This window comes from Pteropus alecto, unplaced genomic scaffold (assembly GCF_000325575.1).
Source record: "Pteropus alecto unplaced genomic scaffold, ASM32557v1 scaffold103, whole genome shotgun sequence".
Lineage (NCBI taxonomy): Eukaryota > Metazoa > Chordata > Mammalia > Chiroptera > Pteropodidae > Pteropus > Pteropus alecto.
In genome coordinates, this window is record NW_006436288.1 from 11,788,764 (window position 1) to 11,804,149 (window position 15,386).

Genomic DNA, 15,386 nt, shown 5'->3' on the forward strand with positions numbered 1-15,386 from the left:
GTGTACGAGAGAGAGAGGGAGAGAGACAGAGAAAGGCAGGCATGAGAAGAATTTGATGTCTTATTGCTGGTTCTGAGATGTAGGAACTGTGTGCAAGGAACTGAATGCTGCCAACAGCAAGGAAGAGGATTCCGCTAGAGCCTCCAGAAAGGAACATAGCCCTGCCAGCACCTTGATTTTAACAGAAGTCGTGTTGACTTCTGTCTTACAGACTGTCAGATAACAAATTTCTGTTGTTTTAAGCCATTAAGTTTGTAGTAGTTTATAGTATTTTGTATGGCAGCTATGGAAAACCAACACAATAGGTGGTTACCTTGCTGAGCAGTTTTGGCCTAGTGGTGGAATAAAGGCCTGTTGGAGAGGATTTAAGAGAATGGAAGGAAAGGAAGTGGAGGCACAATAAATAGAGGTAATTTCAGTGGATGTAGGGCAAGGGAGGTTTTATTTGATGGAAAATATTAAAGCGTGGTTATATCATTATAGGATTGATTCACTTGAATGGAAAAATTGATGATCAAGTGAGGGAGAGGCCAGAGGGACATCAAAGGCCCTGAATAGATGAGTATAGGATACGTAGATGAGTAAAAAGTGTTATATTTAGATGAAACCATTATGTTCAGTTATTTTATAATGACGGTAGGGAAGATTGCATACATGGGTGCAGATACAGATAGACCAGTAGATGTACTAGTAGGAACATGTGGAAAGTCTTTTCAGTTAGCTTTCGTTTTATGAGAATAAAGACAACTAAGGTACTGGAAGTTTGAGAGTGAAGAGAAGGTGGGAAGTAATGGGATTACATTTGTGGAAAGACAAGATTATTAGTATTACAGGTCTGAATTTGACAGACTTACTTGCTTTTTTATTTTATGTAGCTGGGCAACTTTAGATATTCTGCTTAGGACCCTGGCCCTACAAATTTAAGGCATTGGAGAGTAGAAAGCGCATGTTTTCTGTAATCAGTTGAAGCAGGGTGGAGGGAGAGGGTAAGAGAGGGAGGGAGGAAGAGATTGACAGTGATACTGATACAGTGATACACACACAGGCATATAGCGTAATGTGTATATGTATAAAAGATACATTTATATCCCCTCCATTAATATCCCTGTCAATTTCTCATACATAATATGTAACATATATGCATGTGTTTGTGGATGCCTGTACCCATATACATACATACATATATGTATACATACACATCTATCTACAAATGGAGGTGGGAAAGGAAGGGTTAAAGGAAAGCCACCCCGGGGGTAGAGTAAGGGTGCTGAGCCACACCTGTGCCACATTTTCTTACCAACTCAAGGAATATACAAATCACTTCACCTTCTTTGTGTAAGGAAGGAAGGAGTATGTGGGTGGGTGGGGCAAGAGGCCAAAAGAGTTACTGAGTTTCCTACCACAGAATGAGTTTAGGAGAAAGTTTTTCCCAACAGTAGTTTCTTTGTATCATTACCTATAGTTTCATCCTTTACAAAAAAGAAAATAGGGAGAAGGAATGTCTTTTTCATCATTATGGTATTTTTTTTTTTTTTTTTAGTCTGAAATTATAGAATTATCCTAGTTCACTACTAGGACAATTTTTAAAATATAGCAAATATTTGCGGAATGTTTTTGCCTCATTTTATCAAACGGCTTCCCTGGAAATATGTATTATTTGACCTTTTTGTGCACCGAGGATTTTATAGCCCTGTCAAAGCTGATGCCTCTGTTTCTTGACACATAGTATGTATTATTCTGACATTCATATCAGAAAAATTGACATGACTTTCCTCAGCTGTTGCCAGCTACTTTTGCTGGAATAGAAGAGACAGAAAAATAGTTTAGCATCCGAATGGTGTAATTCATATTTTGTAAGTCACAGTTAATTTCTTCCGATATTTTAAATTTATTTCTAAAATAATTATTGTTCTTATACTTTGGAACCAATATGTATTTTGATAAAAGGATTAAAGTGAAGTATGAAATTTTAGTAGTATAATGCCAGTAAGAAGTCAAAGTTATCATAAGAAGGTAATATTTATGGAGGAATTAAGACTTGGGACTTTTGCAAATCTTAAAAGGATATATCTAATTTGGAGTTAATAAAATCAAATGCTAATCATCATGTGACTATTTTTATAAGAAAATAACGAATTTAGGTGGTGCATTTGCCTGTTCTTTGTTTCCTTTTTGACACTGTTGAACTCCAATAAATGAATATGTATTAGAATAGATACCATCTTTGTGGTCACATATAGAGAATAGAAGAAATTTTCTTATAGTATGGGCTTTCTTCCCATTTCTATGAATATTTTCTTCTCTCATTTGAAAAAAATAGATTTCTTTCATAAGTGTAATATGCTTATTTGTATTTAATGTCAAACCTTGTCAGTGTATATAGTCTTCACTGTGAGACAGAAATTTTCAATAAAATCTCTGTGATTTATTTTCCTCTCAATTTTAATCAAAAGTGAAAGGAAGATGATGATGATGTAGAAAACATTACTGGCTACTATGTACAAGTCACTATGCTGTGCACTTTATGTGCATATCTATTCTCACAATAATCATGTGAGCTTATTATCTCCTTTTTACAGATGAGAATTCAGATTTAGCTATTGGTATTTGAATGAGATCTTTCTCCTAGGCCCACTAGTCTCTTCCTCAGTAAATATTTAGTAAACACTTACTTGCAAAGATCCTTTGCTTATTGCTAGCTAGGTGTCAATAAACAGAGAAGGCACATACCTACATGGAGTTGCAGGAAATCTAGAATTACTGTTTTCTCCCTCAAAATGTCAACTATTCGTCCTCAGCTTTGGTATTAGAAATTGTAACATTAGTAATTTATTTCTTAAGTTTAGTTTTCTAAGATACTTCATATTTTATTATTTTAAAGGTTAATAATTTAGTTTTTGAAATGGCAGTATATTCACATAGTTCAACATTTTAAAAAGTACAAAAAAGTAACAGTAAAAAGTTTCCTTTTACAATACCTGCTGCCCAATTTCCCTTCCTGGTTTTAGCCAGTATGAGCAGTTTCTTACATATACTTCTAAAAGTATTTTGGGTATATACAAATATACTGTGTATATATTCGTGTGTGTGTATGTGTGTGTGTGTGTGTGTGTGTGTGTGTGTATACACACATAAACATATATGCATATGCAACAAAATACATATGTCATACACATACTCATTTTTTCTTTTTCTAAAAAAAGACAAAAAGGGTAGTAGCCATGGTGGCCATGAGTTTACTGCAGCAGGCTTTGGTCACTGTGGTGGCTGCTCTTTCTGGCCGCCGTCTTGGCACCCGCCTTGGATTAGGGGACTTCCTCACGTGAGGCTTTCTGAAGACTGCTCCTGCGCGACACAGTGGAGATAGGGGAAAAGACTGTCATCAAACCTTCTGGATTCCATGACAAGCGTTTTTTGAATTTACTGAAATTCTACATTTTGTTGATTGCAATTCCAGAAGCAACTGACATAACACTGGTGAATGTATTCATTGGTGAAGCAGAGTTAGCAGAAATTCCAGAAGGCTGTATCCCAGAACACTGGGAATATTTCAAGCATCTTATATCAAGATAGATTGCTCGGACTTTCTATGGTAGTCCTGAAAATAATTATGAAAGAACAATGGCTATTCTTCAAATTGAAGCTGAAATGGCTGAATTACAGTAAGAAGAGGAGGAAGCTTAAAGGAGATGGAAGTACGAAGATTAATGCATGCGAGAGGTGATAGTCCCTGGTATCAATATCCAACCATTGATAAGGAGCTTGTTGATTATTCCCCAAAAGCAAGTCCCGACAACTAATCTTTTATTTCTCTAAATACAAAATATATTCTCTTTTTTGGGAAAATAAATTAATAAATATATTCTGTATTTTTGCTCAGTGTGATGAATAAAAGATCCTCTTCCATTGCTGTTTCTCAAAATAAGTAAACAAATAAATAATAAAAATAAAAATTAAAAAACAAAAAAAGGCAAGTGCAACATTATAAAACAGTGTTGGTCATTTTTTAATGTGGCTGTGTCTCTGCCTTTCTAAAGTTTAATTCTGCTAGCTACAAGGAATTGATGTGCTGTCATTTATTTACAGCTTCCTTATGATGAATATTTAAGTGGTTCCTGACATTTTATTTCTGTCACCTTGGACATGCATCCTTATGCATTTAAGACACTATTACTAAATATGAGAAGTCTAAGGTTTTTATGGCTATTTATTCATTTACCATCTACAGTTATTGCTAGGTGTAAGATCTAAGCACAGGCAATATTGCCATTTAAAAAAAATTCTCGTTAAAATTATATGTAACCGTATTTTAAAGGGTCATCTAGTTCTAAACACTAAACGGCTTGTTATGAAAAACAGCGTCCACTGATCCTTTCCTGTTCTTGCCATTTTTTGGCCACCCAACAGCAACAACTTTCAACTTGTTAAATTAATATTTATGCCCATATTTTTAAATAACATACTTAAAATACTACTTCTTAATTTTTCAGATTTTTAAAATTCTTACCTCCAATCCACAGAGTCCTTTCATTCTCCTAGTATAGTTATATAATAAATCTGATAATTTGATTAGATCAACATTCATCATTTACATTATGGTGATTATGTTAAATGCTATTGACACCTGAATCACATAATATATTGTTTCATTTCTTTCTTAAACATTTTGTTGATCTTGAAGTGAATATTGTCCTATGTGTATTCTTACTCATTGTGATTTTTTCCTATGCAGTTTGTCAATTTTTGTTGTGAACTCATATGTTTCATCTTAATTAATTGAATTCTTGAGCCTTAATTGAGAATTCTGTCTCCCACAGGTGTTTTGTGCTTGCTTGTGTGGGGACCTGGGGGTATCAGCTGTCCTGGCACTATACTGGTAAACTTTTAGGGTTTCTGTTGTAATGTAATTTTTTAATATTGAGTTATTTTACTTGGTGCCACCCCAAGACTTGTTTTTCTGATTGAAAAGCCTATATAAAGACCTTTGTTCTAATACTTTTAGGAATGCTTCCCATTTAAAAATCAGGTTTCAATTCCATTTCCCTTCTTTTGGTTTTGTTTTTTGTCCCTTTAGTAATTTCCCTTACTTCCTATAAGCCAAACAATACTGTAAACATTAAGCTGTGTGTATGATATAGTTGTGCTTTCACTGGAGGCCCTTTTAAGTATGCAGGAGTGCTGGAAATAAAGTCCCTGGGCCTATGTTTGACCACTGTGTAGGAACTGGAAGCATTCTTTCAATGTGTAATGTTTAGATTTGGTGAATTTCTTGAATAAGTTCTGATGAATTACCTTTCTATTATTTGGATAATAATACCTAGTATCTACTCTCAGTAACGCCTATTATTTTAGTCCTGGTTCCAGTGGGATTGATCGTCTTACTGTATCTATTTCTCATTCTTTTATTTCCTCTCCTATTTCTGGTTGGTAATCGTAACTTTATTTTCCAAGTCTTCTATTGATATTTTTAGTCTCTTAAACAGTACACAAATATTAACTCAAAGTGGATTAAAGATTTGAATGTAAGACCTGAAATCATACAACTCATAGAAGAGAACATAGGTGGTAAGCTTTTTGACATTGGTCTTAGTGATGTTTTTGGAACTGATACCAAAAGCAAAGGCAACAAAAGCAAAAATAAACAAATGGAACTACATCAGACTAAAAAGCTTTTGCATAGCAAAGGAAACCATCAAGAAAACAAAAAGGCAACGTATTGAATGGGAGGAGATATTTGCAAATGATATGTTCTATAAGGGGTTACTATCCAAAATATATAAAGAATTTATACAACTCAACAATAACAACAACAACAACAAAACAATCCAATTAAAAATGTGGGCAGAGGACCTGAATAAACATTTCTCCAGAGAAGACATACAGATGGTGAATAGGCAAAGGAAAAGATGCTCAATATCACTAATCATCAACAAAATGCGAATAAAAACCACAGTGAGATATCATCTCATGTCTGTCAGAATGGCTGTTATCAAAAACAACAAAGAACAAAGTGGTGGCAAGGATGCGGACGGAGAAAAGGGAACCCTTGTGCACTATTGGTAGGATTGTAAACTAGCTCAGAAACTGTGGAAAACAGTATGGAGATTTCTCAAAATTTTAAAAAGAATTGCCATATGACCCAGCAATTCCACTTCTGGGTATTTATCTGAAGAAAACAAAATAATTCCCAAAGATATATGCACCCCTGTGTTTATTGTAGCATTATTTACCAAAGCTAAGATATGGGAGCAATCTAAGAGTCTATCAATAGATGAATGGATAAAGTTGTCCATCCCCCCCACAAACAGTGGAATATTACTTAGCCATAAAAAAGAAAATCTTGCCATTTGTGACAACGTGGATGGACCTAGAGACTATTATGTTAGGTAAAATAAGTTAGAGAAAGACAAATACTGTATGATTTCATTTAGATGTGAAATCTAAAACATAAAACAAATGTACAAGTGAAACATGAACAAACTCATAGATACAGAGAACAAACTGATAGTTCCCAGCAGGAAAGGGGCAGGGGAGGATATGTGGAAAAGGGAAAGGAGATTAAGAAGTATAAACTTATTATAAAATAAGTCAGCGAGTTAGAATGCATAGTATAGGGAATATAGTCAATAATATCATAATAACTATATATGGTGACAGATGGTTACTAGACTTACTGTGGTGATCACTTTGTAAGATATATAAATATTGAATCACTATGTTGTACACCTGAAACTCATATAACATTGTATGTCAAGTATAATTAAAAATAAATTTAAAAAAACTTAACAACAAAAACAAAAAACATGGGCAGAGGAACCGAATAGACATTATTTTCAAAGAATACATACAGATGGCCAATAGGAACATGAAAAGATGCTTAACATCACTAATCATCAGGGAAATGCAAATCTAAACCATAATAACCTATTATTTCACATCTGTTAGTATGATTGTCATCAAAAAGACAACAAATAACAAGTTTTAGTAAGGATGTGGAGAAAAAGGAATTCTTTTGCACTGTTGGTGGGAAGGTAAATTAGTGTAGTGACTATGGAAATTATGGATATTCTTTAAAAAAATTAAAAATTACCAAATTACCAATGATCCAGCAGTTTCACTTCTCGATATTTATTTGAAGAAAATACAAACGCTAACTTGAATAGCTATATGCACCCTCATGTTAGTTGCAGCATTATTTAATATAGCCAAAAACCTATATTTATAAAATATATATTCTAAAATATATGATATATGATAACGTATATAATATGTATATTATTTATAAACTATATTTATTATTCAGCCATAAAAAAAGGACATCTTGCCATTTGTGGCATCATGGATGGACCTTGAGGGCATTATGCTAAGTGAAATAAGTCAGGCCGAGAAAGACAAATACCATATGATCTCACTTATTTGTGTAATCTAAAAACAAACAAACAAAATACTCAATAGATACAGAAAACTGATGGTTGCCGGAGGTGGTGGGTTGGAGTGGGCAAAATTGGTGAATGGGATCAAAAGGGACAATTCTAGTTAAAAAATGAATAAGTTCTGGGGATGTAATGTACAGCATGGGAACAATTACATATTGTGAAAGTTGCTAAGAGTAAATTTTTTAAAAATTTATTTTTCAGTTATAGTTGACATACAATATTATATTAGGTTCAGGTGTACAACATAGTGATTAGACATTTATATACCTTAAAGTGATCACCCCAATAAGTCTAGTACCCATTTGGCAACATACGTAGTTATTACAGCGTTATTGACTATATTTCCAGTGCTGTACTTTACATCGTATGACTATTTTTTTTTTTTTGCAACTGACAAATTTGTACTTCCTAATCCCTTTCACCTTTTTGGCTTATCACCCCAACCTTCTCCCATCTGGCTACCATCAGTTTGTTATCTCTGTGTATGAACTTGTTTCTGTTTTGTTTGTTCATTTTGTTTTATTTAGATTCCACATCTAAGTGAAATCATAAAGCATTTTTCTTTATCTGACTTATTTCACTTAGCGTAATAACCCTCTAGGTTCATGCATGTTGTTAACACTTGGCAAGATTCCAAGTCTTAAAAATTCTCATCACAAGAAAAAAAAATGGTAACTATGTGTGGTGGTGGATATTAACTAGACTTAGTGTGATGATCATTTTGCAATATATACAAATATCAAATCATCATGTTGTGTACCTGAAACTAATATGTTAATGTGAATTATACCTCAAAAAAAGAAAAAGAGAGAGAAACTAGTTATTGGATATTTAAGGACATATCCTAAATGCAAGATGATCTCATATTATAACCCTTAACCGAGTGATATCTGCAAAGTATCTGTTTTCCAAATAAAGTTATATTCATAGGTACTGGAAATTAGTACTAGCACATATCTTTTTAAAAATTTTAAATAAATTTATTGGGTAACGTTAGTTAATAACATTATATAAATTTCAGGTGTACAATTTTATAATACAATATCTGTATACTCCATTGGGTACTCAGCACTCAAAGTCTTGTCTCCTTCCATCAGCATATACTTGACCTCCTTCCCCTTCTTCTCCCTCTCCACACTCCCTTTCCCCTCTGGTAACCATCATTATATGGTCTGTATCTATGAGTTTGTTTGTTTGTTGCTTTTTGTTTTATATCCCACATGAATGAAATCGTATGGTTCTTATTCTTTTCTGTCTTACGTATTTCACTTAGCATGATATTCTCAAGATCCATTCATGTCGCAAATGGCAGTATTTCATCCTTTCTTATGGCTGAGTATTATTCCAGTGTATATATGTACTATACCTTCTTTATCCAATCAGCAGTCAGAGGACACTTAGGTTGTTTCCATGTCTTGACTACTGTGAATAATGTGTCAGTGAACTTAGAGGTACATATGTCTTTATGAATAGTATTTTCAAAATTTTCAGGGCAATACCTAAAAGAGGGATTGCTGAGTTATATGATAGCTCTATTATTAATTTTTTGACCTCCATACTGTTTTCCATTAGTACATATCCTTTTTAAAAATGTAATTAAACCTACTACAGTCTTCCCCCTTGCCTTCCCTCGCCCTCCCCCCCGAATTTCTGCTCTTCCAAAGTATAAAATACATTCACCCTGTTACAATATCTCCAGAAATTTCAACCAATTTCAGCATCAGCTTTAAGTTCAAAGTCTCATCTAAATATCATTAGCTAAACAATCACAAATGTCATTATCTAAATTATCTAAAACCCAAATATGGGTGAGATTCTGGATATGATCCATTCTGGGGAAGAATTTCTCTTTGTTGGGGCACCTATCAAACTAGAAAACAAATCATCTGCTTCCAGAATAAAATGGCGGAACAGGTATGGGATAGATGTTCCCAGTCTAAAAGGGAAGAAATGGAAAAAATAAAGGAGTCACCAGTCCTAAGCAAGTTTGAAACACAGAAGGGCAAAGTCCATTAGATTTCAGGGCCTAAAAATAATCTATAGCTTCATGCTCCAGCCTAGGGGCCAGTGGCTCAAGCTTTGTGAGCCTCTGGAACTATGGCTCTGGCTGGTCAGTATCTGGGCTCATCATTGCAGCTCACTTGCCTTCTGTGCTCATGATTCTGGCTTGTTCACTCTCTACACTTGACTCTGTCTCCCTCTGTGTCTGACCTCTGCCTCTGCACACATGGCTTGAGCTTCTGCATCTGAACCAGTGGCTCTAGACTCTGCATCAAGGTTCTGCCTTCAGAGTCATCCCTTCTTTTTCTTGAAGATTACTGCATGTCGGTAGCCTATTTTCTCCCTGTGGAATCCAAGAAGTCCAACCATCCATTTCATCCTATTTCTGTCTTTTTCTGTCCAGGCTTGCTGTATTTCTGCCAGTATAATAATCTCATTCACCTCGTGGATCTCTGTAACTCAAGGTCATTTATGCCATTAAACAACAAGTTGTTTCTCCATGTATCCTTTCTGCATAATCCTTTTTCTTTTCGGGCTTCTGCTGAGATGGTTGATTGGATCCATGAGTCACATACCTAATCTCTTGAACAAAAAATTGTACAGTCACATCCTTGACCTCTCAGAGCATATTTTCACAAAAGTGAATTTTTAAATTCACTTTTAATTTTAATATTCTTTGCAATCTAGATAGACTGAGAAACCTCCACCCCCCCAAATCATCGAATTCTGTTTCCTTTCTCAATTTATCTTTTCCCTCTTGCATTTTACTATAAGCAGCCAGAAGAAACCAGAGCACACCTTCAATAGTTTGCTTAGAAGTCTCAACTCAGTAGGTTCATCACATAAGTTCTGCTGTCCACCCAACAGTAGAACACACTTTAGCTGAATTTTCTACCACTTTATAACAAAGACCATTTATCTTTTAGTTTCCAATAACATGTTCCTCATTTCCTTCTGAGACCTCATCAAAAGCACCTTTAACATTCATATTTTCACCACTATATCATGATGATATATCTATTCTATAAAATGATAGATTTCTCTACCGTGCTATTCACTGCTTCCTGAGCCCTGACCAGAATCACCTTTAACATCCATATTTCTACCAACCATCTCTTCAAAGTAATCTAGGCTATTACCTGTTTTTCCAGCCTTGAAATTCTAACAGCTTCTACCCACTATCCAGTTCTCAAGCCACTTCCATACTTTTAGGTATTTGTTCCAGTAGCAACCCTGTTCTCAGCACCAAAATCTGTATTAGTTTCCTAAGGCTGCTATAACAAAGTTTTATAAACTTGATGGTTTAAAACAAATGTATTCTCTCACAGTTACGGGAGTCAGAATTCTAAAATCAACATGTTGGCAGGGCTGTGCTTCCTCCAGAGATTCTAGTGGAGAATCTTCCTTGCCTCTTTATCCTTCTGTTGGCATCCAATGTTCTTTGGCTTGTTGGCAGCATACTTTCTCTTCTGCCTTCATCTTTACATGGCCTTCTCCCCTGTAGCTCTGTGTTTCAAGTCTCATTATTATGTTTTTTTATGTGGAAAATCCTAGGATTTTAGGCCCACTCTAAATCCAAGATGATATTATCTTTCAATACTTAATTACATAAGCAAAACTCTACTTCGAAAAAAGTTTGCATTTATAGATACCAAGGATTGGAATTAGGGATTAGATAACAAAGGTTAGGACTTAAACATACCTTTTCGAGGGGTTACAAATCAACTCAGTACAAGCACCAAAGATGAATTTCAGTATATTTAAAAATGTGAAGGCAAATTATAATACTGTTGGCAGAAACACTCAGAATATAAAGACAAATGACCAAAACATTAAAAAGTGATTTTTTTATCATTCAGCCATTTTTAAAATCAAAATAGTAAATATTTTGAGAAGCTGTGCTATTAGAACATTCCTTTCTGTTATCAGAGTTAAAACACAATTAAACTTTGGAGAGTAACCTTAACATGGGAAAAGTCATGAAAAATTAAAAGAATTTTGGAGAGGTTTACATCCTTATTGATTATGATAGGTTTGTAGATTTATTGTATTCATAAGGCGTAAGTCTGTTCTTTAACATTAGCAGGCTGGAAATTGTTCCTTGATACTCTCAATATAGAGAACCTCAAAGTAAAGATGATTTGTTGTAACTATCCTAGTAGGTACAGCCCTTTTAATGATTGCGAACTGTCTGCTCTTCCCTGCTTTTCTCCCTGGTCCCTGGTTCTCCTTTTTTCCTTCTCTTTCTTTTCCTTAATTTTTTTTTTTTCTTTTCTCCTTTCCATTCCTTTTTATTTTTCCTGTGCTTGGCTTATGTTTGTTCTCAAAGGCACTTGGCCTTTGAAGACTTTAACATTGAGGACAAATAGTAATTTCTTTTAAATCTGGTGCAGAGTATAGTTTCTGCCCTTCCTATTCGAGCAAATAATAAAGTGACATTGAAGTAGCAGTCAGAACAGGTCCAATCCAATCAACAAATTAGCCAGGAATTTAGCCAGGGTTATACAAGAGGCCATATTCTCAGGCTATGCAGAATTTGGCTTTCATTCTCTAACAGATTGTAGTTGGTTGAGGAGAGATTGTGCTCATGGAGAAATTATGACAACAATAATGGCACTGTTGTAAACATACCTTCTCTTAGGAATTTTACTTGAATAGTTGTTTTCATCTTCAAAGTGATGAATTGTGTATGACCTGCTTATTCATTCCTCACTTGTTAACTACTAATTCCTTTCCTTCAGGTTTTGGTTTTGACATAGACGTGACATTGCCATGGCTGGGTTTTTTAAGTTAACATATAGAAAAATCAATTATTTATGTGCTGGTGTGGACAAATTACGGGATTCTTTGCATACATTTATCATTGTATCTGTTAGGAAAGGTCCAGAAGGAGTTCGTTTTATTATCTTGTTTTTGATTGAGAAGATTCAGCAAAGCTGATGGTTTTGAAGTCTGTGTATAAATGCAATCCATTCACTGTATTAAAGGCAGCTGTAAATTGAATAGGGCCAGAGATGAAAGTTAATCCTTTGAAAGATCTTGAAAATGTTATGCTAAAGTGGCAGTTATTAAGGGTATCTGTTTCAGTGTTTGGTATAATTTACTCTATGGCATAAATGCTTTATTTCCATGTGTAATATTACTTTATACCTTTCGACTGATTCTTACATGCTTGTGTTATGTTTTCTCTCATTTTATATTAGGCTAAATATTTGAACTAGCCTGTGAGACTGACCTGGTAAGGTTTTGACGGGTTCTCTCATGTGTTGTTATTTATTACTCTATTTATTGTATAGAGAGACTAAGAAATGACGTAGAATGAGGAGGCAGAGAGTAAACATTCAGTGGAAAGACTTGTTGCATAATGCTGCGTCATGACTGTGGAAGATACTTTTAGAAACCAACTAGGCTTGTTGCAGCTGCCACAGGTGGGGTCAGTGAGAGATGGAAAGGTGGTGTTTTCTTGTTTTTGTTCTGTTTTGACAAAGTAGGTATGTATGGGATAATCTAATCTTCCTGTTTCTCTGACATTTACAATTAGGCTACTTTGGTGCATTGGATTCTTCAGATTTTGGTGGGGGGATTTTATACTATTTCTTAGTTAAAACCTTTCAGTGCAATGGTTGGATGTTATCCCACTATCTTTATTTTGATTTCTTGCCCTGCAGTTTTCCTTTTGGAGTATCTGGAGGTGTTTATGGCTGCCTTATCCAATATAGTTGATTAGCTGTTGTGAAAGGGATGTAATCTTGTGGCTTCAGAGAGAGTGGTGGTGGTAAAGCCTGTGTTGGAAAACGTTTCTCAGTCAGACGATACTAGTTAATTGTGTTCTGCTAATTATGCTCAGTCTAATTATAGATTTGTCTTGACCAAAGAATTTAGAAAGTGAGAAGCAACTGCTTTCTAATAGGGGGACTATAATGGTTTATTGGTCTTCGGAGTTTCCACTCCTCCTCCATCTCTCCCTCCCTCTCTCTCCCTGTTTTTCCCTCTCTCTCCTTCCTCTCTCCTTTTTTCTCTCTTTTAAGTACTGTTATAATTCATTCCAAATACATCAATCACATATTGGCTTTTAACCATCTATGAAGCAGAAGATCCTGTTACTATGTGTTGATTAATTTATTAGAGGTGATTAGTATGGTTAGTGATTAGGGTTCTACTTGGTTTGGCTATGGCCAACAATACTATAATGTCAATTCAGAAATGTTTGTCAGTTTGTGCCATCAGCTTGGGCTTTTTAAAAAAATTTGTATAAATATTGATTTAAGTATAAGTATCTGAATTGAGTTTTGTCATCAATATACTGATGATTATTTAAAATTTTTGTTTATTTCTCATTTTTCTGTGAAGTACATACATTTGTTAATTATATGGTTCCTATTTACATATTTATTTAATGAATAATTTCTCAATACCAAATACGTCGGGCATTTAAGGGCATTATACCTAGGTATATTTAATAATTTTGGCAAGCGCATTAGAATGGTTATGGGTAGTGGAGAATTGGTTGGATGTACTTCTGATAACTTTTAAAAAGCACCTTACTTTACATTATTTTTGTCAGACTAAAATTTCTGGTTGGCAGTAATGAATTGATGAATGACTATTTCAAGTTTTATCAAAAGTGACACATTTGTGTCTTACTTTCATCAGAAGATAGACTAATGACGTGATTCTGTTAATAAAATTTATATTAAAATAACTGTTGATGAGGAGTTGGGAATATACTCACATAGTTCAGTTTTTGACAGGACATTTAAAATAAACATTGGGCTTCCTCTCAAGAGATGTGATTCAGTCTTCTCTCTGCCCTTATTGAACTCAGTGACCTTGAACAAACTACTTGACCTCTCTAGGCCTCAGTTTCCTCATTTGTAAAATGAGTACATTGCAATAGCTTACCTCTCAAATTTCTTCTTGTTTAAAAAGTCTATAGTTTTATTTAAGATAAGAACATTTTTCTGAATCTTCCCTTTCTAGTGATGGTTTTGAGTTTGACACTTTGAAAGAAAGCTGTCATTGTGGTCAAATTTGGTTTTGACTACTTTGAAGATAGGTTGGAAATTTTTGGCTCTATATTCTTGAAGTAAAAATTTGAGGCTATGCATGATTATTATTTGGTTTTTCCAAAAACCAGGGTAAGCAAAGGAGAATTAATTGATCTAGTTTTAGCATACTGTATCATAGGATAGCATTTAAAAAGTTGGAAGGGTATATTAGAAATGATTTAATCCACTCCCTCATTTAACAGATAAAGAAACACGTCCAAAAATATTAGTTAATTTATATGTTGAGCTTGTATCAGAAAAAGAGCATCAATCATAATCTCATTCATTCACTCAACAAACATGTATGTGAACCTATTAAGTAGCCTCCTTTTTGAATAATAGGTTTTAAATACACTTTTAACATATTTCTTACGATGTTGAATAATTCTGTGTCTCTGTTGAGGAATGGAACATCTTTCTCACTTCCCAGATATGTTTGGCTTTCAAATCCTGTCCATTCTATCTTTTCTTATTCAATCCTTATTTGTTGAGCTAATGTTATATGCAAGGCATCATTTGAGGTACATATATTCAATAGCAACTGAAATTTTATCTTCCCAGATTGAACTTAATGTCAGATTTTGAAATCTCTCTAGTGACTGTCTTTTTCTCATTTCCCAAGTGCCATAGTGTTAGAGAGTACCATCATTACTTTTTCCAGGGTTGTAGGGGGAGAGAGGCAACGGACAATAAGTACAAAACAGTAAGTAATGATAGGTGCTATAAATAAAAATAAAGCATGATTAGTAGACAGTGATGAGTATGTGCTATTTTATATAGGGTAGGTCAAGGAATGTCTCTCTGGTATAATTTTTGAGGACTATCTCGAGGAAATGAGTGTGTGATATCTGGGGTGAAGAGTATATCAAGCATAACACATAAATTTAATAGCCTTAGAGCA

At 34.4% G+C, this 15,386-nt stretch overlaps 1 protein-coding gene and 1 pseudogene across 1 annotated transcript in view; both read left to right on the top strand.

The window, feature by feature from the left end:
- CCDC91 (coiled-coil domain containing 91) overlaps positions 1–15,386 on the top strand; it is a 281,509-nt gene that overhangs the window by 116,713 nt on the left and 149,410 nt on the right. The gene's annotated exons all lie outside the window — the stretch shown is intronic.
- Positions 3,222–3,808, top strand: LOC102878740 (annotated as a pseudogene).